The 27,393-nt window shown below is 39.6% G+C and overlaps 1 pseudogene across 1 annotated transcript; it reads left to right on the plus strand.

Moving 5' to 3' along the window:
- The first annotated feature begins 22,321 nt into the window (after positions 1–22,321).
- LOC307064832 (lithostathine-like) lies at positions 22,322–24,130 on the plus strand (annotated as a pseudogene). Its single transcript has 5 exons — positions 22,322–22,361; positions 22,921–23,038; positions 23,251–23,338; positions 23,741–23,814; positions 24,023–24,130. The product of its transcript is annotated as a lithostathine-like (transcript).
- The last annotated feature ends 3,263 nt before the right edge of the window (positions 24,131–27,393 follow it).

Genomic DNA, 27,393 nt, shown 5'->3' on the forward strand with positions numbered 1-27,393 from the left:
TTACCCAAGGCCTATAAGAAACCAAAAATTCCACTCTTAAAGGGTACATGCACAGTCTTGCTTTGCTTACTCCCAGCTGTAGCACAGAGGCAACACATTGAAACTGTTTGGGGCTTTGGCTAGCTTTGCAAGAGCACCCCAGAGCACCCCCAAGCCTGCACCAGATTCCTGCTCCAGACGCTCTTGCCCCCACTAAGGCAGAGGCTGCTGTTGACAATGGGAATGCATAAGCTTGGAGGGAACAGAGGCAGCTCAGACCCTGGCCCTGCCTCTGGTCAGGGTGGAGGCAGCCATGGCCAGCATCCTACAAACACTCTGGAGGGAGTAAAATTGTTCCAGGGTGGAGACCATGATCACAAGCGTGCACATCCCTATACACACTTGGAAGGGGGTGGGGCCAGCTCAGTGGTGTGGCACCAACCCCTCTGGCCCAGCCAGCCTCTAACCAAGGCATGCACATTGGGGAGAAAGTAAAAGAAGCACAGCAGTACAGCCACAAGCCCTTAGGCCCTGACCATATCCCAAAACAAGGTGGAAACTGCCATCACATATGGGAAAAGACCAAAACTCTCAGGCCTCCTCCTCCAGCCCCTTAACCCATCATCATTAGGGTAGTGATGGCCATTGAGAATAGGAGAGGCCCCACCTTACACCTGGCTCTGGCTCTAGCCCCTCAATCTCCAGCCTTGCTTCACACCAAGGTGATGGCTGTCAGCACACCCTGAGGGAAAACACAGCCTATGCTCACTTCAAATCCAGCTGTTCCACCAAAGCCAGTGGGCACAAGCAGACTGCATAGGGATGATCCCACACAAGGATATGCACCCAAGACTGAGATAAGTAACTGTTTCACCTGAATTCAGATACACAGAAAGTTAAACAAAATGAGAAGACAGAGGAATATGTTTCAAATGAAAGAATAAGAAAAAATGCTGAAAAAAACCCTAATGAAACACAGATAAATAATTCACCTCATAAAGAGTTCAATGCAATAATAAGAAGAATGCTAACTGAAATTGGGATGAACACAGTGAGAATTTTAACAAAGAACTAGAAAACTTAAAAAAGAACCAGTCAGACCTGAAGAATACAATAACAAATAAAATACATTAGAAGGAATTAACATATTAGTAGATTAGGTGATACAGAAGAATGCATAAGCAATCTGGAAGACAGATTAATAGAAATCACCAGAAAAGCAAAAAGAAAAACACATTTAAAAAAATGAGAATAGCTTAAGGGACCTCTCAGACAATATAAAGCATACTAACATTCACATTATAGGGATCCCAGAAAGAGAAGAGAGAGAGAAAAGGACACAAAATATATTTGAGAAAATTATGGTTGAAAACTTCCTGAACCTGAAGAAGGAAACAGATATCCAGGTACAGGAATCACAGAGTCTCAAATAAGATGAAGCCAAAGAGACCTACAACAAGATGTATCATAATTAAATTGGCAAAAGTTAAAGAGAAAAAGAGAATTCTAAAAATAACAAGAGAAAAACAAAGAATCATGTACAAGGGAACCCCAATTAGGCTATCAGCTGATTTTTCTGCAGAAAATTTGCAGACCAGAAGGGAGTGGTATGATATATTTAAAGTGTTGAATGGAAAAATTCTACAACCTAACATACTTTACCCAGCAAGGTTATCATTCAGAATTGAAGGAGAAATAAGAGCTTTTCACACAAGCAAAAACCAGAAGAGTTCTTCAATACTAAACCAACCTTGCAAAAAGTGTTAAAGAGTCTTCTTTAGGTGAAAAATAAAAGACTACAATAAGAAATAAGAAATCATAGGAAGGGAAAATATCTCACTGGTAAAAGCAAATAAATACTAAAGGCTGTGGAACAACCACATAAATAAGCTAGTAAGAATGTTAAAATGTAATTAAATTGTAAAGTTAACTAGAATTACAATAAACACTTAAGGAACATACATGAAGATATAAAATATGACATCAAAACCACAAAACGTTGGAGTGGGGAGTAGAAAACGTAATTGTTTTAGGATGTGTTTAAACTTAAATGACTATCAGTTTAAATCAGTTAGATATATTTATAGGTCAACATATATGAACTCCATGGTAACCACAAATAAAAAACCTACAATAGATGTACAAAAACTAAAGTGAAAAGAAACACAGATATAACACTAAATAAAATCATCAAGCCACAAGAAAAGAGCCTAAAAGAAGAAGAAAAGAACTACATAAACAACCAGAGCACAAATACCAAAATGATAATAAGTGCATACCTATCAATAATCACTTTAAATGTCAATGAACTGAATTCTCCAATCAAAAGATATAGGGTGGCTGATTGTATTTAAAAAACAAGACCCACCTGTATGTTGCCTACAGGATACTCACTTCAGACCTAAAGACACACACAGACTGAAAGTGAGGGGATGGAAAAAGATAGTCTATGCAAATTGAAACAAAAAGAAAGTTGGGGTAGCCTTACTCATAGCAGACGAAGTAGATTTTAAAACAAAGTCTATAATAAAGGACAAAGACAAGCATTATGTAATCATAAAAGGATCAATAAAAGAACAGGAGATAGTGTTCATAAACATATATACACCCAGTATAGGACCACCTAAATATATAAAGCAAATATTAACAAACATAAATGGAGAATCTGACAATAATAATAATAATAGTAGGGAAATTTAACACCCCACTTGTATCAATGGACATGCTATCTGCTCCTGCAAACATATCTTGACTTTCTCAGAACATACACCCAGAATATTTTGTAGAGTTTGTCCTCAGAGCAGATCACAAGTAATAGGAATTCAGAACTTAAATGACAGGACTCTGGTGTGGCATCCACTGACATCCACTGAGGGGGGCACAGGAGGTCATGAGACAGCCAAATACTGGAACTGGAGGCCAGTCATCACTCCAGCATCTTGTCCAACTTGAGAAGTGATAACTAGAACAGCAGAAATCTTTCTCATCCAGGTCCTGCACTTGAAACCTGACTTTTGAAGAATGCCAAAGAGATGAAGACAGTTTTTGCAATAGTAACAGCAATAAGCATATATTGAAGGTTTTCTGTGAACCAGGCACACTCTATTAAAATACTATCTTATTGAAGATCATGCTGAGCCTGTGAGGTACGTATCCTTTCCCTTTGCTACTAAAAGGCAGAGACAGTATGCAAGCATCAACCTGACAGCTTGAAAAATTCATGCTTTTAAACAAAATGGTATATTGTCTCTCATATAATAGTATTTATATAAGAAAGGATTAAGCCAGAATGAAACCAAATACACACACTTAGACTCATCAACTCCCTAGATCATTAGATGGATCCATGATGATAGATAGATAGATAGATGATAGATAGATAGATAGCTATCATTACCTATGCCTTAGGCCTCACCAAATCCTCAAATCCTCACCATTCGGTTGGGCTTCAATTTCCAAAATTCACAGTAAGATATTTATCACAAAGGTGGTTCCCTTCTAGAGGAGTTTGCTATTGGATATCTGATGAAACTTTACTGATAGGATTGCAGAGCTATATTGGTTGACTTCCAGGTAGGGTGGGGGATGCACCTTTTTCTGGATACCAGCATCCCTAGGAATTGGGGACAGGCAAAAGTTTCAGGATTCTAAAATAAGTCACCAAATTGCAAATCCTTCCTCCTTGTTAATATGATGCCTCCACAGTGAATTTGAACTCGTTTATCATCAAAGTTTTCCAGTATCAAAGAAACCTCCTTCTAGAGTCAAGTTTCAAAAGAAAAGCTATCAATGGAATTCCCTTTTTTTTTTTTTTTCATTTTGAAATGACATTATTCTTTGCACTAAGGCAGTTCTTTTCTAGTCCTCGAGTTAAAAAAAAACAAGTGTCCATTTGATTACAAGTAAGTATTTACCTCTTTACAAATAATCAAGTCATGAGTCAAATGAGCTTTGCCTTTTTTGTCTCCCTTCTTGCTTTGTCCTTCATTAAAGGAAACACATTATGAAAATGTATAATTTTCCCACTTTGTTCCTCATGCATAATTGATTTTCAGCATGAAAATAGAAAAAAAGAGTATAAGTCTGGAAAAGGAAACCTCAAACCTCATGAGTATCCTCTTTATAACCATTTAATCTTAAATTGTGTTCACAAATGCTAATTATAAGCATCTCTAATTGTGCATGTCACCCACCATGGTTGAGTTCAATTCCATTTCTTGGACTTTGACATAATGCTCTATTACTATCACCAGCCAAGGAACTGTCAGGAATTAAGCCTTTTTACTTTCTACCTGAGGAAGCAAAATTGGCCAGCAGTTCAAGCCTCATAAATGAGCAGCCATCAGTGAGTAACATGTGTTTGGATGCTGGAGCCCTTGCCTGAACATGGGATAGGACCACCTGCAACAATAGCTCGGTATTAATTAATAAATTAATGGAATTAATTAATTCAATTACAATGTGCAGAGAACTGGGTATCGTTCTGATGACTCAGAGGTAAGATACAGTTCCTGACTTCAGAGACAATTCACATTAGGAAGAGACACTTTCCAACTGACCAAGGCAAGCTTTGTGAAGAGCTATGATACTGGCTCAATCAAGCAGTGGTGGAGAGCAGAGAATTCTCCAGACAGAAAATAGGCATGAAGAGAGGGAGAAGCCATTCGAGGCAGAGGGAACAGCATGGCCACAATCTTGGAGGTGTCAACTGGTTCAGGGTAGATCTTCATCAGCTTACAATGCGGTTACATCTTGATAAACTCATCCATTGTAAACTGAAAATACAATAACCTGAAAATGCAGTTAAGGCACCTAACCTACCAAACATCATAGCTTAGCGTAACCCACCTTCAACGTGCTCAGAACACTTACATCAGCATACAACAGGGAAAAATCACCCAACACAAAGTCTATTATATAATAAAGTATTAAATATCTCATGTAATCTATTGAATGCTATGCTGAAAATGAAAAACAGAATGGTTGTCTGGGTACTGAATGGTTGCAAGTTCCTATTGGTTGAATAGTTCCTATTGGGACAACCAATAGGTTGTTCACCCTGCTGATCTCATGACAGACTGGGAGCTGTGGTGACTGCTGCTGCCCAGCATCATAAGAGAATATCATACCAGGTACTGCTAGCTTGAGAAATGGTCAAAATTCAAAATTCCAAGTACGGTTTCTTAAATGCATATCACTTTCACACCACTGTAAAGTTGAAAAATTTTAAGTTGACTATTCTAAATCAGGGACTGTCTGTATTTAGGAGGGAACTGTTTCCCTTTGGGGCTGTCCAGAGGGCTAGGCCAGGGAGAGTCACTGAAAAATCAGGGTAAGATCCCAGTAGATAGGACCAGCAGTGTTTTCCTGCTGGAAAACAGGAAAGGGGTCTGGAGTTCATCACTTGGAGAGGGAGTCACTGAAGTGCTTTGGAGATGAGAAATAATCTTACCTACAATTTGATAAGATCACACTCCCATTCACAGATGTTTCAGACTGGCCCGTGGCTCAGTTGTGTAGGTGATGCTTGTCACTGAAGCCTCAAGGCTCTTGTTTACATCTTCTCCTCCCATTTTCCCTCAGACCTGGCACCCCTGCTTACTTGCAGGAGTCCAGCTGGGGCCCCTGTCAGAATAGGCAGGTTCTCAGCAGACCCTGGCTCATCACCTAAAACAGCAACAGAACACAGCTCAGGGACTCCTTACCTTCTCCCTTTACAGAATGCTTTCATTTTGGAAATGAAATAGGAGTAAGTCAACAGCATGGGCAGCAGGTGCCTGTGTGTGAAATCAGAGGGTCTTAGTCCACTCTCCATCTCCAGGGAAGAGTCAGAGGCGAAGCCAGAACTGCTGAGGTCCTGGAGCAGGTGCCGACTGTCTCCAGCACAGTGAAAGGTGGAGGCAGATGCAATAGACTGAGCACAAATCGAGCCCTAGATGAGGAGAGACAAGGGACCTCAGAGAAGGAGAGGAGCAGAAAAGGAGGTCATGGAGCACAATAATCAATTTCCTGGATACTGTTCTGCTCTGCAATGTGTTCCAGTGACATTTTATGAACTAAAGCTCAGAAGTAGAAAATCAAATAACTTTCTTTGCCTGTAAATCTCATCTTGCTCTTGATCCCTCATTCCCAATGATGGCGATAAAAAAACAGAGGAAAAGACTTACCATAAAGGAAAAATAAAGGAAAGCTTAAACATCCCAAAGATATTGTATTTATTCCTAGTTTAAAATTTATCTTTGAGGTAAATTGGCAACCAAGTTGTAATGACGTAAAAGTGCATTTGCTTTTAGCAAACATTCATTTCTTTTTTTTTAATTGAAATATAGTTGATTTACAATACTGTGTTAGTTTCAGGTGTACAGGAAAGTGATTCAGTTTTTCTGCAGATTATATACATTTCTAAAATTAAAGATGAATTTCCATAAGACATTCATCTTTGATAATAGAAATATTTTAAGTTAAATGCAGATAATGGTTGATAGGTAGAACATGTGTGTGCTAAACATAGATAGGAAGAGATGAAGGAGCAAAAGATACCTAGCAGTTATGAGGCACCTGGGTACTAAATGACTGCTACACTAAATATGCACAAGATTTATAAGGTACTAAATATACAGAGACCCTAAATATATATTAACCCTTAATGTACATAAGGCCCATTCAGTGGCCCATTGGAGACTCCCATTCTGGCTCTATATGTCCTCTTCCCAAGAAATACAAATAAAACCAATTAACCAACTGTTCATCTGGCTAATTGCCAAGCTGCAGCTGTCAAACAGGTATACTTTTCCTTAAATTTCTTCACTAGAGCAAATCTGTGTTGTTGGCCCAGGGCAACTTCCATCTGTGGGTCTCTTACATGAATGTCAACTCTGATTCTTGTAATGATGTCATCAGTGGGGGAGGTTGAAGCTGTAGAGAGAGAGAGGAGATGCAGACATCCTGGGTCCCAAGATACAGGTAGTGTGGTTGGTCCTTCCATCCTTCTTGCAGCCTCTCTGAAGTGTATTAATTTTCCCTATCTTTCCCCTTTGCTTCATTCTCATTGTGAGTTTCCATTGATTTAATGAAGACTGTGATTCCAGCATTAAAATTTGATGTTGGAGTCTTTCTGTTCCGTGGCCTTGAGGATAGCCTGGTGGTGCATGAGCTTACCTCAGCATCAAGCTAATTTCCCACTCAGTGCATGTCAAACTTTAAACTAACCATGTCTTTTAATACTGTCTCAAGAAGTCACTTTTTATCCTCCGTCTCAGGTGTAGGCAAAGACTGAGTAGTGCCATGGCTTCAGAGGGAGGGTCGCTTGTCTATCCATTGTCTTTGGATCTGCCCTGCCCACCTTGTCTGGACATCGAATATTCTCTCTCTGGGATTGAAGAGGTGTGGCTGCTCCTGAGAGGTTTCTCTAGAGTTAACATTGTTCCTGTTGATAATGACCGTGTTCTGGATAAGCCATTTGCCTCCAGTCTGCAGGTTCTCACATGCTGCAACATCCTCATCCCAACCCCAGGCCTCTCCCATCCACCCAGGTCTCTCACACATCCTGTTCCTTCCACAGACATGCAGAGGAACACCCGATGGCATCCCTGTGTGCCAACACAGGCTGAGAACATCAGGGGTACCACATGAGGCTCACCCACCTGGACACCTCCTCTTAGCGAGACTGTTCCTGGACCACACAGAGCATTGCAGGAGAGAGAGCACCACATTGGATAATCTCATATTACTTCTCATCTTCCTGTGTTTTCCCTCTGAAATATCATCTTATTCCTAAAAAGAGCCCAGGACAAGATCTAGGGGAATAGGATACTATGTCTCTTCTCAGGACTCAGACATCATAGTAAATTAGTCCCTCCTTAAAGATTTAGTCCACTTTTCAATTTTGGAGAATCCACTTTGATGTTATATCTTGTATTTCCCTATGTTATACCTTTGAGTCAAACTCATCATTAGGACCTCCAAGCTTTGTTTTTAAAAGGTTAAGTTTCGGGAATCCTTTTCTCTTACAATTAATCTTGGACTTCAAGACTACTGGATTGCCATGGAACTTGAGCCTCAAAATAAAGCAGTGGTCTCCCTAGTTCTCGACTGGATTTATCTACCCCATTGACCAGAGGATACAGTACTACTAAGTATCCTGACTAGATACCTAAACAGAACCAAGGACTAAATCAGGCAGGTAGTTGTTGTTTTTAGAAATGAGGTAGACAGTGGGCTGATCTGATTTAAATCATTCAGAGATCATCTCAGTTTCTGTATAAAGAACAGAGGAGTATGCGTAGAACCAAAGGACTTGATGGGTGGTTACAGTCCAGGTTGGAGGTGATGTTAGCCTGGACCAGGATGGTAGCATTGGAGATGGAGAGCAATAGGCTGATTTTGGATCTACTTGAGATGTGAAGTTGACAGTGGTGGAAAGAAAGGGCCTCAAGGAGCCTCCTCAGGTCTTGGCTTGGGCAACTTAGGTAGATGTTGATGTCACTTAGGGAGATGAGGAAGAGTTGGGGAGAGACAAGTTTGAAACCATGGGGGTGGTGGTGGATCAAGAAGTCTTGGAATTATATCTTTGAGATGACCTTTAGACATCATGTGCTGAGGAGACATTGTATGAGGGACCTCTTCTCAGTTGGGACCACTGGAGGCCCCTCCAACAATGCTGCTCTCTACTTCCTCTGAGGGCAAGTCCGTTGGCAGATTACACAGATGGCCTCTCCTCCAGTGGCTTCTTCTGATCTTGCCCACCACTTCCTGATTACCTCACTTTTCCTTTGCCTTCCTAAGAGTGGTCCATCACCCGGTCTGCCAGGCTAGGGGGCAGGGAGACCCCATGTCTTCAGTCCTTCAACTGAAAGCAAAGGCAAACAACAGCAATCTGAATTGCAATTCATTCCTTACCATCCTCAAGCTGGTCTCCTGCCATCCAAGTGTCAGGAGGCTGGGGGCTGACTGGCCAGATGCCCTGCCTTGCCTGGCCCTGTCCAGGACAAGCTGCTAGCAGAGGATTGAGTTTACATTTTAAACATAGGGCTGTTTTGTTTCCTTCTAGGATCTGGGAAAGAGAGGGAGTGGTTCTGTGATGGAAAGTGATAAAGAAAAATTGTTACACATCCTATACTTATTAACTTCCTTCAGCCAGGAATTCCCACTGAAGGTTCTCGCCTCCCTTTAAGTGACCCCTTATGATCTCAGTGACCCAATGGGGCCACTCACCTGTGTCAAGAAATATGTTGATAATTAATCTTTGATTATTTCCTGGGTGAATGCTTTCATTTATTTAAATATATTTACAGTGTGTCAGTAGGTTCAAGGCAAACAGTTTGTGCGAATGACACTGAACTCACCAGACCAGGCCATAATCTCTTGGAGTTCTCACTCTAGCAGGGGTCAGACAATAGACAAAGGAGCAAGCAAACCAGCAAATAAAAGCAACCCTGGATAGCGAGGAGAGCTGCTAGGAAAATAAGGCAGCAAATTGTAAGATAGACAGAGGGTTGGAGTGGGGAGGGGGGGTGTTATATAGGGATGATGGGAAAAGGTTGCTGAGGTGAGATTTGGATTGAGAAGAAATTAGCAAACACAACTCTGGGCAAAGTATGTTCCAAGTCATAGATCAGCAAGGGCAAAACATCTCAAGAGATGTTAAATTCAGAAGGACGGTCTTCATAGCTGCAGCCTGCTGAGTGTGCAGACTGCAGTCTGAGGTCTGGTCAGAGCCCTGACCAGCCATCATCTCTGGACTCTGCATGTGCTCAGGGCATCCTAAAGCAGAAATCACATCTTATGTATTTGCCATTTTCCCCACAGAACTGAGCATGGGATTGAGCTAAGAAGAAGCATAAAAGATACAGTTGGGAGGGAAATGAAGCAGGTCTAAATGGAATTGGAGAGGACTGAGTTAGGGTTGAAGAGCAAGTTACATTAGTTGCTTCTCCTGGCTTCATGGTCATACTGCAGCTTCACCAGGCAGCTGTCTCCCCCTCCACACACCACTCGGCTCTTAAACCCATGATGTCCTGTCCCATTGCTGTGGGTGAACCCAGAGTGTGGTGGGACAGAAAAAAATATGGGGCTGGGATTAAAATGCTTGGCTCAAGAGATCGAGTTTCCCATCATGGAATGTACTTAGATTTTACAGAGTTGATTTGGGTACAATTTAGGGTATCTTCCAATCCTAAGATTCAATAAATTTATGGCAAGGAAATTCTGCAGAGGGAAAAAACCTTCTCAAACTTCCAGTTAGTAGCCCCACCCATTCCCCACTCCCTCTGCCTTTGACCATTGCTGGTGAGATAACCACTCCACTGCTGTTGAGGTGTCTCTTCCTGGTTCCAGGTTAATTGGGTCTCAAAGGCTGAAGATAAAACAGCAACTCAGGTTGATAAAAAAGCAACCCTGATAATGCAGCTCAATGGAGATAAATGTGCCAGGAAATATTTAGGTGTTGAAGGTAATTTCAAAGGTCAAAAAATATGCCAATTAGATGCAGCCTGAAACTGAAATCACCCTGATAGCAGGATGAGGGACCAGGCTGTTTTCTCATCTCTCTTGCTAAAAGAGTTAAACAGTGTACCTTCAAGTTATTATTGTATCTCAACATTTTTGCAGCAGGTTAACATCTTATATTTAAACGTATGCTTCTTTCCTTTTTTTTGGGGGGGGGGGTGGTACGTGGGCCTTTCACTGTTGTGGCCTCTCCCGTTGCAGAGCACAGGCTCTGGTTGCACGGGATCAGTGGCCATGGCTCACAGGCCCAGCCGCTCCGTGGCATGTGGGATTTTCCCGGACCGGGGCATGAACCCGCATCCCCTGCATTGGCAGGCGGACTCCCAACCACTGCTCCACCAGGGAAGCCCTCCTTTTTTTAATAATTGAAGATTTTATTCAATGTGTCACAGCATGTGACATATCACATGCTGTGATGTGTCACACTGTGCAGCATGACAGGAGTAATAAATCAAACAGCCTTGATATTTATTTACATTATTTTACTTGTCACAGATATTTGAGGCTAGAGAATTTCCAAGGACCAAGTTGTTATCAGGATGCCTATTTCCCTCTCACTTTGAAGTCCTCTGTACCCAGCCCTGTGCTAGGCACTATGGTATATGAAAAATAAGGCAAAGACACAATTCCTGCCCTTGAAGAGCCTTGATGTGGTTGGAAAGACATGTGCAGGTGGATTTATGAATAGCACAGCATCCATGTGGGAAAAGGGGGGTATTTGCCCTGCTTCCACCTGCACTGCTGTCTTCCATGCCTTCTCACCGATTCTCAGGCTCTGGCCGTTTCACCACTCTAGGTTAGTTCTTTCCTTCAGTCACCCACACCAATGGAACCAGGAGTTTTATCAGGTAGATACTCCACTGAGAAATCTAAACCTGACCTTGTTTCTGACCTTCAGTCTCACATTTCCTCTTGGAATTCCTACCAAAACCTTAAACTAACATGTCCAAAATCAAAATCCTCTCCACTTTCCTCCATCATAATTGTTTTCTAGGTGTATATATTACTGTTACCTAGACTCTGACCAGGCTTTATACCTTACCAGGTACGTGCACTTGGATAGGTCATGTCTCCTCTCTGAGATTCAGATTCCTCACATGTAAATTTGGGTTACTAATATCCATGTGACCCTATCTCTCTTTTGATCCATTTTCTAAGGAACGAAAGGAAAATAATAAAACAATGAAATCAAGTACCAGCCTCACTACTATTATTGTGATGGTAGTTTAGTTACACATTTGTCCATACAACATTTTTCAGCCCCTAACTGGTCTCTCCATCTCTAGCAGCTCTGTCACATTTTAACTTCTATTCATGCCACTCCTCTACCAAGGTAAGCATATAAAATTTATCCTGGACTCTTGGTTTCAGCTTTATCCCCCAAGTATAAGACTGTACCTTAGAATCTAAGTTGTTCGTAGATCTTGGGTTCAGATATGTTTCAGCAACTATCTGGAAATGCTCAGGCCAAACAGAATCTTATTTATTTGTAGAAAGCTGAGGAGTGTTTTGAGAAAGAATTTACCAAGAAAAGAGGATCAGGTAGACACATCTGACTGTCACAAAGCCTGAGCCATGAGAGAAGAGGACGGATTCTGAATACAGTATCATGACCATCACATAAAGCCTGCCCCAATCCCATTGCTCAGATCCATGTCTGTCTCTCAGGAGAGAGAGGGGTGACTGGCTAGCCAGAAACAGAAACAGCTGGCACAGTAGAAAAGTGCTGGAACAGTAGGGCTTAAGCATAAGGGATCCCAAAGTACTAGGGGCCTTGGCACTGCTTTGGAAACCCTCTCACAGGATATAAGGTGAAGTGGAGAGGTCCACCTTCTCCTCATCCTCTCCACACACACTTTTTCACAGTCTACCACCAGATCTATAGGGTTGTCATGTGAGCACTGGTGACCTTGCCCATTTGCAAGCTATACATCTGTGGTAATGCCCAGTAGGAGACTTCAGTGGAGACAGTACTGGAAGTTGGAATTGCAATATCAGAAGACCTGCCCACAAGCACTTGTGAAGTACCCCTCAAACTTGCAGACACTCTTGAGGTAGCATGAAGGATAGAGAGTTTATAGAAGGCCCTGCATCAGCAAGTGTGGTCAGAAGTCAGTGAAATTCAAATTTTTATTTCTAAGGGGAATCCACAATTAGAATTTGAATCCATAATTAGAGAAATTCAGGTTTCAGTTACAGGTCCCCCAGGCATGTCCAGAAATTCCCACATACAAACACACCTAGTTTAAATATGATGAGCTACCCATACATTAGCCAGATAAATGTTGAATGAGCTCCAAATTTCTGGTGTCATATCAGCATTTCATGTGGCCCATTTTGAAGGTCTATGGAAAACTATCCCCTTCAAAAGTACCAAAAAATGTAAATACACACACACACACAGAGAAAGAAAAAAAATTCCCAGATTGCTTGCCATGGAGCATAAAATGAGCACATTTTGAGATTGTTCTTCCTGCTTAAAGAGTGAAGTCTCCATAAAGAGCTTTTAATAGTTTTAACCTTATAATACCTTATTAGCATTGAGCTTTAAAGATTACTTCATTTGTATCTCAAAGAAACAAAAAGGGGTCTATAATCGGGACAAAGAATAAACAAATTCTGGTCAGAGACAGATGGAATTCAGCTGGAGATGTTTGGACGAAACAGTGGGATGTGACAGATGGCTATGGGCTTCAATGAGGCAGCACAAGCACCTAATGTTTATGGTCAAAAGAGGTGTGGGAGGGAAGAGTAGGCAGAGAACTTTGGAAGATGGATCATGGTTCCAAAGCTGTCAGGTAGCAGCAAATGTTTGTTCACCCTACAAAGAAGCCTGGTTGGTAGATGTTATCATCACCATCTTAGAGTCTGTCAGACAGGGGGAAGTAAGCCAGAAAGAGAAAAACAAATATCATATATTGATACATATATGTGGAATCTAGAAAAATGGTACAGATGAACCTATTTGTAGGGCAGGAATAGAGATGTAGATGTAGAGAACGGATATGTGGACACAGTGGGGAAAGGGGTGGGTGGGACAAATTGGGAGATTGGGTTTGACATAAATACACGACCATGTGGAAAATAGATGGCTAGTGGGAACCTGCTATATAGCACAAGGAGCTCAGCTTGGTGCTCTGTGAGGACCTAGATGTGGGTGGTGGGGAGGGATGTCCAAGAGGGAGGGGATAGGTATACATATATCTGATTTACTTTGTTGTACAGCAGAAACTAACACAACATTGTAAAGCAATTATACTCCAATTAAAAAAAATAAAAAATAAAATTAAAGTTGAGATGACATGAGAAGCATTCAGACACATAGTCAGCAGGGGAGTGAACTAGCATGTGAAATCTGGAATAGTTGGATCCAAAGGGCTGTGCCACCTCATTATCCTTGTGCTGTGCTGGGAAAGCCAATGTTTCTCTTTAATTCTCAGAAGAATCTTGAGATATTGTCTCCATTTGCTCACTGATGAAACAGATGCAGAGACGTTAAGTCACTTGCCTTATCTCACATAACCAGAAACTGGCAAAGCATACATTTAAACCCATCCTTGACCTGAAAAACTCAGTTCTTTACTCTTCCTCAAAACTTTGCTGTAGGTAAAACCTTGTGTGGATCAGACTGCTCCCCTAACATCACATGCATGGCAATCACTTGCTGGTGGGAAAAGTTTAGTGAATAAACTTTTCACTAAAATAAACTCCAGCCAATAAACACCCCCATTGTGGCTTTGCTTGATGCATTCCTGATTTTATGAGGTGAATAAAACAACCTTAACACTTTATTTAAAGCACATATAAAGAGTATAACCAGAGGGACAAAAGTACTTAGTTTATCACAAACTATCCCCCTGTGAAAAGTTAAAACACATTTTAGAGTATCATTGAGACATTGCTTATGGTGGTGAGAAGGGTGATTTATGGTTATAATCACTGGTTGGAGGATCTCTGCTTTTGCCTTGAGCTTAAACCAAGAACACCAAGGTAAGCATGTTCTGCTAAAGAATTCAAACACTTGGAGTTTTGCCTGCTGCCTTCTCCACTTGAAAGCAATGTCCCTGATCACTCATTAGTCCCCATTTGTAGTGCTGAACTGTGAGTCATCTCCTTCGCAGAGGAGATAGTTTACTGCTGCTCACTACCTGTAAGTTGAAGAGCTGCATTTATGAGTCACAGGTGGAGTTCAAGGTCAAATTCTTGACTTTCATCAAACCAGATGTGCTAAGACATAGTGGGCTAAAGAACAAACACTCAAGGGCTCAAGTTCTTATTGGATTTTCCTCTTAATAAAATAGTGCAAGTGGAGCTGTCCACCTCTTTAACTTAGTAGAAAAATATAAATGTTCACCACACTGAACTTGACTAAAATTTTATACAGGAAATATTGTTTTGAAGGACTTAGAAGCCAATTTCAGTTCTGCCACTGAGCTTGAGTAAGTCATGAGTTGTTTAGACAGTAGTTTGTGTGTGTGTGTGCATATACATACATACATACATATATACATATATATATATATATATATATATATATATATATATATATATATATATATATATATATATGTATCTCCCAGTCCAACAGACCTCATAAAATGCAGTTGAAATTTGAGATGTAAAGAACTTTGCAAAGGATAATGTTAATATCATCTATATCCTTGAACATGGTTACACCATAATCTCCTCAAAGAATTTTTACACCATAGGTCTCACTAGATTCTCATATCATTCCTCTGAACCAGAAAAGGTCATGAGAGCACTATTTCTCAAGAATGGACAGTTGACACCAGAGCAGTTAAGTCCAAATTCATTGCTCATCCATGCAAGCCAAATGGTGTTCTGGATTTAGAACACCAGTCTTCTGCTGAAGAATTCTTTTTGCTATCTAGACTGAAACCCAGTAGATAAGAAGCCAGAAAACATTGGTTCTAGCTTCAGCTCTGACAGTTACAGTCATATATCATTGGAAACATCTCTGAATTCATGAGTGTGGCTCAGACTCAAGCCAGACCCAATGCTAAGGACCGAGGTATAGTAGTAAACAAGAAAACTATAGTCTTTTTCTTCACTGATCCTATAGCCCAGACAGAAAAATAGGTATAGAGTAAATAATTGCAATAAAGTGCAAAGGGCCAAAATGCTATGGGAAATACATAGCAGAACACTATCTAGACAAGACTTCAGGAAAGGTTTTCCTAAAAAAGTGATGTTTAAGGTGGGACTTAAATGATAACTAGGAACACATTAGAGAAAGTATGAAGGAAGGAGCAAATGAGTATTTCATAAGGAAGGAAAACCCTGTGTCAAGTACTTGAAGCTGGAGAGAACATGACCGGTTCAAAATATCACTTTCTCCACACTGATTCCTTCCATCTCAGACACACAACCAATCTTAACAAACGTATCCAGTGTTCTAGTAACTCTACCCACTATCTTATGGAATCTGAATGTACTCTTCCAGTTTCCAGCCTAAAAATACTTGCAACAAATCCTCAGATTGCCCTTGAGACAAATTGCCCTCACTTATTCCATTAATCTATTATTAGGCTTGCCTGAATTACAAACTTTGCTTCATAATTTGCACCTGAGTTCAGCAGGGATTCATAATTCAGTTTTGAAAATCTACCCTTTATGACTGACAACACCATTCCCCAAGACTGCTTTTACTTCCTTACATTATCTCGGGTTCTCCAAATTCAGTACAAATTCCTTGGGCCTAAAACCACTGCAGCTCCCAGAGTTGACATTTATCCTCAATCCATCCCCTTGGATGAAGAAAGCTGCATGTAATGGACTTCTCTTTGCACCCATCCTTTGCATTTACTGTCCTGGGTTTGGAAGCCTATCCTCTTAGTGAGTTTTCTCTGTGTTCTGTAAGCATGCTGATTCTCATACATCCCCACTCCAGAAGGATTCCCTGGAATACAACACAATCAAGCTCTTGTATTACCTAGAGCTAGAACAATTATAGAAAAATGTACTACCTGAAAAATTAGAAAACCATGTCTTAATTTTAACAAAGCAAAACTACCATTCTGAACCTATGTCTGCAAACATGTGCACCTAGATTCACACATGTGGGCACCTATACTTACAAGAAATCCCAATGATATTGTTAAGGTTCATGCTGTAACCTTAACAAGAATTCTTGTCTGTAACCAGACAAGAATAACTTAGAGCAATTCCCAGTTGCTCTCAAAAATTAATTAGACCAATATTCCATGCAGTAAATATCTTTGCATAAAATGACATGGAAACTATGCATGAGGCTTAGAAAAGCTAACTAACCAAATATCTGCTGAAAATTCCATTAGCAGAAAGCAAATAAGATGTTCTAAAATTAATGAATCCATCAAGCGAGGTGAAACCTTTCAAAAATATAACACGTCAGAGAGCAATTAATTGGATCGTTTCAGAATTTAAGTCTTTGCTGCTGAATACCTGAATATTTTAATTCAAGTGAAATAGTGTGGAGTCTAGTACTGACAAGGAAGAATTCAGAGGTAGAATTCAGTTTTTATCCTGACTTGGTCATAAATGAGCAGTGTGACATAGACTAAGCTGGGGTCCCTTCCTGTTCCTGAATTTCCTCATTGTAATGTGGAGTTACATTAACAGATGCCCTGCCTAATGTACAGGGTAGTTTTGAGGATAAAAGAAAATAATGGACAGTATTGGAAATTTTGACAACTGCCTAAATCAGAGGGAAGTTGGAACTTACAGCATCTGGATGACTTATTACAGGGAGAACAGGAACAGTAGCAGTCCTTTTCTAGAAACAAGGAATTGGTGGTATTGTATTTGAGTAAGTAAAGAAAATCTGAAAACTCCACTGAACACATTCTTTTTCTTAGTGTCCATTAGGTTAATGTAGCTTAGCAAAGAACCACACATGGTCCTTAGTCACAGATTTTCCCTAGTATTTTCAACCCCCTCCATGTATATCAGAAATCAGATTTTCTGGGCTTAGGTCTTCTAAATGTCAAGTTCATTCCAATGGTAAATTAAATATCTTAGAAAAAATATTTCCTCTTTCATGGTGCAAAAGTGGGTAGCCTTGTAGCAAAAGCCAGCACTCTATTTCTTTTTTATAAGAAAAAAAAGAAGTATCTTCTCTCCCCAAAAGTGGGTAACAGAGATTAAGAGCATAGCTTTGGCTTTGGGGTTTTTAATCCTCATTTGGTTACTTTTGAGGAAGGATGACCCAATTATTCAACCTTCCCGAAGTTTCATTTTCTTGTGTGAAAAATGAGGGTAAGCATAGCTGTCTCATAATGATGATCTGGGTATTAAATCGATCATTTATGTAGAGCTCTTAGCACAGTGCCAGGCACAAAATTAGTGCTGATTAAATAGTAGTTAGAATCAGATGAGCTTCTGCAAAAATTAGTTTGGCAATTCTTTGATAACACTGAATTTATGAGTAAAGTGTTTTCCTAAATTAGTAACTTCTGAATACCTTTAAAAAATAAATATAATTTCATTGCATTTAAGGATATAGAGAAAACACACGGCTGGAAAAGCATTGTTAGCTTGACGTCCTCAAGAGAACATTGTTGAATGCTAAAGAAGTAATCAACTAACTGGTAAGCTACAGAAATGATTCAATGGAGTCACTTCTCCATAACTTTTATCTGCAGACCATATGTATGTACTTATGTCATTCCACTGAAAATTATTGAACATCTATTATGGTACTACCAGGCACTGAAGATAACATTATGATTAGCTGTCATTTATTATGTGATTATATGTATTAGGCACCATGCTTAAGGATAGTCATACATATGACATATATATATGTCAGTTGCCATGTTAAGTTCTTTAGGCAAAGTTCTTTAGCTTTCTTCTAAAGCTCCAAGGCTGCTGAGCTCATAGAATTTAACAAATTATTACACCTTGAATAAAGTTATTTAGTTGAAAATACTATGTGACAATTATTTAAGTATATTCTATTTATACAAATATGCAAGGAGAGCCCAGCAGATGTGCGTTTCCATTTTGGAAATAAGTTGTTTGCAGCAGTCAATACTAAATAATAGAGTGAAAATGATCTGCAATGGCTCCATTTCCAGACTGGTTTCATGATAGTGTAATTTTCCCAAAGCTTGCTCAAAAATTATTCCTCTGGTGCAATAAGGTAAGAAGATGCCATCCTAAAGATTACCTAAGGTTTTAATATGAGAGCAATAAATATTTTTCAGTGGGTCTCTTGACCCACATTCATAGTATTTACAGCATTCCAGTCAACAAAAGGAGAATTATAGAATGTACCTCAGAGTCCGCTTCATCCAAAATCCTCATTGGAAAACTGAGTAACACAGATCCAGGAAGGGGAGGATTAAATTACTTCCCCAAATTAACATATTAAATGAAAGAAATAAAATTAAAATCCAAGTCTCCTAAACCTGTAAGGCATTATGAAATTAAATGCAGCTGCTATAATTATCAAAATCATTATGAATAAATCTATTAATTTATTCAAATAAGCATCACTGAGTGCTTAAAGTTCTAGATGCTGGGAATACAAACACATGCTTGACCAATAGAGTATGGTGTACATGACATAATGTCATTTCTCAACCTATTCTAAGACAACTGGTCACTTCTTCTTTGCCCTTTAAGAGCCCTGATCAACAAAGAAAGTCCTGCTATCCTGACACCTTCATGCTATAAGAAGTCCAAGCCACATAGAAAGGCCCTATGTTGACACACTAATTAACAGATCCAACTGAGTTTTCAGCCAATAATAGTCAGCATCAAGTACACTCCTGTATGTGGTCATCTTTGAGGTTCAGTCCTCCATTTGATCCTTCATGTGACTCCAGCTCCAGCTATTATCTGCATGAGAAATCCCCAGGAAGAACCATATAAGTATGCCTAGTTAACTCTCAAAACCATTAGAAATAGTAATAAATTGTTTATTTAAGCCACTAAATAGGGATAGTTTGCTGTGCAGCAATAGCTAATCACAAAAATATATAATGAAGAAACTATTGAAAGATTTTAAACAGGAGAGCAATGATAAATTCAGTTTATAACTGAACATTTTGAATAGGTAGGGCCATAAGCATGAGATTCTGTAACTAGCAGGAGATAAACACCCTGTTTCCTACTCTCACACACATCCAAGTTTATTTGAAGTTTGAGGGATGCTGGATGGAATTGAGTGAAATTTATCCTCCCATGTAAAAATGGTATATATTACATACATTCAGAAGGATCTCCTAGAGGAGAAAAATAAAATAAAGGACCAGCCCTCTTATATAGGACTTCTGACTTCTATGACTTCTAACTGATAAAGTATCGGGTTCCAATTCTGGTAGCAAGCTATTATGATAAGACCTAATGATCCCTTCCTCCTGGTATTTACATGCTCATATAAGTCCATACCATATTGGACTGAACTGACACGTGTAACTAATAAGATATTACAGAAATGACCACGTGCAACATCTAAAGCTATGTTTTAAATGACATTGCAGCTCTTGCCTTGCTTTCTCTTAGATCACTTGTGCTGGAGGAAGCTAGTCACCACATTGTAAGAACGCTCCAGAAGCCCTATGGAAAGGTCCACGTGCTAAGGAACTGAAGCCTTCTACCAACAGCCAGCACAAATTTAGCATATTAATGAGTCATCTTGGAAGTGGATAGTCCATCCCCAGTCAAGCCTTCCGATGACTATAACCTGACAACTATCTTGATGAAACCTTTGTCTGAAGTTCAACAATTGTTTTAGATTGATTTCTGTGGGCTAACTCTAATAATTTAAAGACCATTTAAAATTATTTCTGGTCTTCTTACATTACTTAATTCAATTTTCTTTAACTTTTAATACCATACTTTATAGAGAGAGGACAATAAAAGTATTATCTATATGATTAAAAGAACAATTTTTAATTCAAGTAACCACCACTATACTTAAAAAGTATATAACTGCTAATATATTTGAAGCTTCCTGTGTCCTCATTCCAACAATTTCCTTCTCCCTTCATTCAGAGGTAACAATTCAGAATTTTGAAATTATCATTCCCCTCCTCTTAATATAATTTATTATGTAAAAGTATGCCTAAATGATATAGAAGCCTTTTCAAATTTTGTTTTTGACCTTTTAAACAATGAAATTACACAGTTTATAATCTTCTGTATTTTGATAAATTTTCCTCAACATTATGTCTTTGAGGTTAAGCCATACCGATGCTTGTAACTGTGATTCACTCAGTTTCCTTCAGATACATTGCTTATTTAAACCACAAAATGTTTATCCAGTTTCCTGTTAATGGACATTTGGTTTGTTTTTGGCTTTTTTTCCATTATAATTAGTGATGCTATTAACATCCTGTGTATACATACTATTTGGCATTTATATGCAAACTATATATTCCTAGGAGTGGAATGATTGAGTATCAGGCTGTAAGAAAATGCCAGTTTTCCAAAAGGGTTCTATCAATTTATACTACTGCCAGCAGCAATATGGACAACTCATTGCTCCAAACCCTCACCAAAATTTTGGAAAGTCAAAATTTCTTTTTTGTCATTCTGATAGGTCATTTTGATTTTAATTTCATTGATTGCTAATGAGGTTGACATATTGTCATATATGTATTGATCACTGTGCTTCTTCTCTACTGAAATGCATGCTCATGTTTTTTCACTCTTCTTTTCTAATGAATGTATTGTTCAATTTCTTGTTGAATTTACTGTTATAAACATATTCTAGAAATCAATTCTTTGTCAGATGTATATCTATATAAAGTATTTTCTCTCATTTTTCCCTTCACATTTACTTTGTTATTTTATTTTTATTTTTGTTTTAAAGTGGTCAAATTTAGTAATATTTTTACTAAAATATTCTTACCTTCATTTATTACATACACTGGTAAACTTCTTTGGCTTAGTATTTTGTTCAGGAATTTTGCACCTATATTCTTGAGTCAGACTGGTCTTAAAATTTTTTTCTCAACAATTGTTGAGCCTCAGTTTTTCTTTTTTCCAGAAAATTTCCCCAAGATTTTATGGAAGAATAATCAAAGAAACCCAAAATGAATAGTATGTTGATCCTCTAGGTATCTATCACCAAGCAATGACAATTATCCCACATGGCCTTTCATTTCATCTATATTCCTTTTCTTACCCTTACTACACTGGATTATTTTGAAGCAAATCCTGAACAACATATTTCAACTGAAAGTATTCTATCATCTATCTGTAAATGATAATATCACTTTAAATATAAGTACAATATTGTAATCGCACCTAAAAATAATAGAACCCCTTAATATTTTCAAATGTTCACACCTAGTCAAGTGTCTCAAAATTATTTTCTCATGTGATTTGTTCAAATCATGATCTAAACATGAGACATACCTTGTATTTGATTAATACGTCTCTCAAATGTTAAGAATTTCATATTGCTTTACTTCCTTAAATTCATTTGCTAAGGAAATGGAGTCATTTATCCTGTAGAGTTTACCCCACCTTCTAGACTTTGTTGATTGTATCCCTGTTTTGTAACATAAAATTTGTCCTGGAAATTGGTATCTCGTTGTTAATCAGAGGTTATCAAACCATTTTGATCTCAGGACACTTTACCCTCTTAAAAAGTATTGAGGACACCAAAGAATTTTTATTCATGAGAATTATTGATATTTATAATAAATATTGATATTTAGAAGGGGATGGATGCCATCAAGATAGATTTATTCTAAGGGGACTAGACAGAGGAAGAGACAAGAGGTACAACAGGGGGTTTCTCATGCCCTCTCTCTGACCACCCTTCCTTTAGTTCTCTGGTTGCCTCTGCACATCACAGACAAAATGATGCCTTCCATGGATGCTGTGCTCCTGCCTAATGCTCCTGTCTCAGGTCCTAGGTGAGATTTCTCTGCCTCTAGCACGAGGAAATCTCCTGTGTGCTTACCATGGTAATGGTACCTCCCCACACGACAACACTGCCTGCAATTCCTGTATCATCACTCCTTCCTTCAGGGTAACTAGTGGTGGGAGTCTCTCCAGTGGTCCAGTACCAGTGGGATGAGATGATTTCCATTTTCTCAGTAGAGTCTAATTTATGTGGGTGTTAAGGAGGGAAAGTATAGAGTGTTTTTAAGGAGATGAATAGAAGGAGAAAGACTGAAGGATCCAGTAAAAGAATAGTCAGCCCAGAAGAGGAGAAAAGTTGGACTTTTGAATAAGGCAGATGAATAAAAAGAAATAAAGAATAAAAAGAAAACCGACCATCTCCCAATTACTAGGTTTAGTTCATGATAAAAAAAAAAATCCTGGGAGTGTTGGCAATAGTGTCAAGCAGTCAGGTGTGCGATGTCACTTTCCCAAGCACTGGCCTCATAGATATTATTCAAGGTCACCCCCCCACTCCAATATCTTCTCTCCATTTTACTCCATCCTTCTCCTTTATGTTTTCCTCCTCAGGGGAAGATTCCCAGAAGGAACTGCCCTCTGCACGGATCAGCTGTCCGAGAGGCTCCATGGCCTATGTGTCCTACTGTTATGCCTTGTTTATAACACCCAAACCTGGATGGATGCAGACATGAGTGCTGGGATTTGCAGTTAAGGCTGAAAAGGAGAAGCAAATTAGAGACAGGGTTTGGGGTCTGGGAGTCTCCATTCTCTAGAGTTTCTTGAGGGTGAGAATGAGCACCTCATCTTTTGCAAACACAACCCCTTCTCACCTACCTTAGCCCTGTCCTTCCCTCAGTGAGGGTCTCAAGCTCCTCCTCAGTCTCTCCCATCTCCACACAGATGGCCTGCCAGAAGAGGCCCTCAGGACACCTCGTGTCTGTGCTCAGTGGGAGTGAGGGATCCTTCGTGGCCTCCCTGGTCAAGAACAGCTTGAAAACCCTCTCAGACATCTAGATTGGGCTCCATGAGCCCACAGAGGTACACTTACATCCTCTTTAATCTGTTACCTCCCAAGATGTTATGGCCACCCAGGCCCTTCCTATCCCCTGCCCCTGCCAAGAAAATATCCTAGAGATCCCTGGAGCTCAGGGGATAATAGGAGAAAATGGAGAACCTTGAGGCCAGCTGAAGAGCTGAGTTCTGTGCAGGTCCCTAGCCTCCAGCTAAAATTAATCTGCCTCTTGTCAAACTTTTACACAGTTCACACATCATGCCTTGTAATTCAGTTCTCTGAGCTTCCCTGAGTCTGTACATGCTGTGCTTAGCAAGTGGTAAATGAAGATTTAGGATTGACACATTTTTCCCTTTTATAAAACACATTGTCTTGGAGGTTCTGAGGGTAATCACAAATGCACCACCAAGTGCAGTTCACACAGTGACACATTACTCGTAGGGATTCCATTGGTATTTGTGATCATTTGCTTTGGAATTTGCCAATAAGAGCAAAGAGTTTCGGAGAGTTTCCCAGAGGAGAATTATGGGGCATCACCTAGAAGAGCAGAGCAAATTCCATGATGCTGGGGAGGGGATCAGTCATTCCAGCTGATGGAATATGGCCAGGAGAATTCTAAAGGCCTTTCTGCCTCACCTGACTCCATCCTCTGCTCTATAGGGCTCTGAGACCAATGCCAGTGGATGGGAGTGGAGTAGCACTGATGTGCTCAATTACGTTGTCTGGGAGAGAAATCCAGCCACCATCTCAAACCCTGGCTACTGTTAGAGACTGTCAGGAAACACAGGTAAGAAACAGAGGGAAGGGTAAGCTGTGACAAAGTGAGAGAGTGGCATGGACATATATACACTACCAAACGTAAAATAGATAGCTAGTGGGAAGCAGCTGCATAGCACAGGGAGATCAGCTCGGTGCTTTGTGACTGCCTGGAGGGGTGGGGTAGGGAGGGTGGGAGGGAGGGAGATGCAAGAGGGAAGAGATATGGGAACATATGTATATGTATAACTGATTCACTTTGTTATAAAGCAGAAAGTAACACACCACTGTAAAGCAATTATACTCCAATAAAGATGTTAAAAAAAAAAAAAAGAAACAGAGGAACTCATTTCTGCTCAGCCTTTTACATCCCCTCATTCCCCATTTCTGGGCCTGGTCTTCAGAGAGTCCTCCTGGACTGGAACTGTAATATTGGCTTGTCTGTTCCCATTCCCTCTCTTCTCTCCTTTCTTTCTGTCTCTTTCCCCTGGAGTGGGACCCTTGTGAAGATGAGGGAGAGCCTTTGAGTCCTAGGCCAGAATCTGGGATGCATCTCCATTGGGTTCTCAAGCTCCACCAGCCCCATTCACTTGAGCCCTTCTGTCTCTCCAGGGTATCTGAAGTGGAGAGATTATAACTGTTATGTGAAGTTACCCTATGTCTGCAAGTTCATGAATTAGGCCAGATGGGAAGTCAGCAGCTTGAGTCTGGTGTTCAGCTAATCATAGACTTGGAACCAAGTGTGAAGACCCATCCCAAAGGGGGATATGCTCCCCATACCCCCAACCTGACCACCTTATTCTGACCTTCCATTCTCCCCAGCCTAATTTCAGGTTCCTTTGTGTGTTCCATAACCTGGTTTTTCAAGGTTCATAATAAAAATGTTAGTCTTCCACTGCCTGTCTTCTCTGCTTCATTTCCATAGAGAAACTCTGAGAAGAAAGAAGTGGGTGGGCAAGGAGAAACTTTGATCAATCTCTGCCCAATTTCACCCAGGTCCTTGAGGAAATAACTACATATATATATATATATATATATGTATATTCTTCTTAGTATATTTGTGTATTGTGTATTTATATTGAGGTACATCAGCACTGCTTCTGTAGGATGTGTGTTGTAGACATTTAAAGACATCTCTCTCCCACACACTCTATTGCTCACACATTCCCCCAAGACAGGTTTCTGAGGGTATGAGGCAACCAGTCTTAGGGTATGTGATGATGTTTAGAACTGTACTTCCTAAACCATCAGTGTGAAACATAATGAACAGATTTTATTAATATTCATAAAATACAATGCAAATGAATTAACAGACTACTTAAATGGATAAAGCAGATAATGAAAGTGAAAACCTGTTTTTGTTGTGATTGGTTTCAACAGACATAAATGTAATCTGTCAAACTGAGTACAGTTTTCTAATATCTGTCAAATTCTGTACTTAACTTACCATGCTCAGCTAGCAATGGTCCATCTAACCACATGCTGCCTTGTTCCTATAGGGTACTTGTGAGAATGGACCCCAGTAGGTCCTCTATCCTTGGGCCTTAAAAACACTCTGACCTCAGTCAGGACTGGAGTTGTTGCGACTTTAATGTCTAGCAGGATTTTTCTTAACACTTTTTGGATGAAAAACTAATGTTTTTTTTTGAAGAAATTCTCCTTACCTAACCGAAGGCAAGACCCAGCCTTTTTGTGTATCTGCATATTTCAAGACCACTAATCTGTCTTCCACCTTATCACCACCCCTCCCTCGCCACTAGCTTCCATTGTGGAAAAAATACATGTTTTGGGCCAGTTCCCTAATATGGGAAAAATTATCATATGAGACCACTGACAAAATTTTCCATATGGGTCAAGAACACTATAGAATTGCCATGTAAGGGTATTGCTTCTCAAATAAAGAGATGAAATGAATGGTAGTGTCTTTTTTTTTTTTCTAATGTTTGTTAAATTTCATTTGTTCTTTCTAGGATAGACAGCCTTGACTAAATACTCCTTCAGCATTTTTGGTGGAAACACTTCTCTATCAGTTTAAATAAATTTATGATTGTACAATGCCAGGGGTCTTGATTTTCTTCCCTGTTTAAAGTAACAACATGGGTTTGAAAAGTTCACAGTGATTGTGCTTGTGCCAGTTTCTATTTTAGTTGAGTTCTCCCTTCAATGGCAGGTGGGCTACCACAGCTGTGGGGAACAGATCCTCTTCTTCCTGTTGGAACCCATTGTGTTAGATAGGATATTTGTAGTTGAAAGCAAGAAAAATTCCAACATCATTTGGCTCAAAAAAGTAAAGGTATTTACTGGATACATAACTGAAAAATCTAACAGTGAGGAAGGCTTTGAGCTCAGTTTGACCAGGGCTCAAGTGTCATTTCTCTGGGGCTCACTTGTCTGCATTCTCTTTTATATGTATCCTTTATCTGTTTACTGCCTTCCTTTGTTACAACACAAGAGAGTTTCCAGCAGCAACTGGGGTTACTGATTGTGACTCAACATCAGAATAGAGAATTTATACTCTTCCCTAAATTTATAAAATAAAATAATCCTGAGCTTCACTATTTTTAGACAAACCTGAGCAAATCACTATAGGCAAGGGTATGTCATGGGCTGGTACTTGAAGCCTGAATTACTGTGCATACTTGAACCATTATTAGAGCAAAGAGGATATACTATCCTAGATGAATTTCATGAGTTGTAAACTGTCCAGGATCTTGTAGTGTGATCACTATTAGCAAACCTCAGGAAGGGTTACTCTCAGAAGGATGGAAGGATTGGGTTTTCTTATGGAACACCTGGGAGCTCTTACAGAAAGGGAAAAAGAAAGCAATGAAACTGGGTATATCCCCAGGGATTATAACTGCAGACATATTTGGAGAATTGGAAGTAAGTAAAACTTGAAGTTGTAATTGGGATTATGGGATATGAAAAATGGTTAAATCTTTTTCTTTTTCTTTTTTTTTTTTTTTTGCTTAATAATGAGCAATTACCATATGACTACCATCAAAAGAATCAAAATACAAGCATGTCCAGTGAGGGGAGGCATCCTAAATTTGCAGACTCTAAGTTAAGGACAAGTCAGTTTGCTGTTGACACCTGACATCATATAATATCACTATTCCAATTTTTCAGTTATTTTTGCCAGCTTACATAGTGAATTCCCTCTGTAGTTTTCTTTTGCCCAGATTATTATGTAAATGTGCCGTGGCTATTTTCAGCCTCTCTTTGAAAGTAACCAGCCCCACTGACACTTAAAGGTTAGATGGCATGAATTTTTA

The sequence above is a fragment of the Hyperoodon ampullatus genome (assembly GCF_949752795.1).
Source record: "Hyperoodon ampullatus genome assembly, chromosome: 15".
Taxonomy (NCBI): Eukaryota; Metazoa; Chordata; class Mammalia; order Artiodactyla; family Ziphiidae; genus Hyperoodon; species Hyperoodon ampullatus.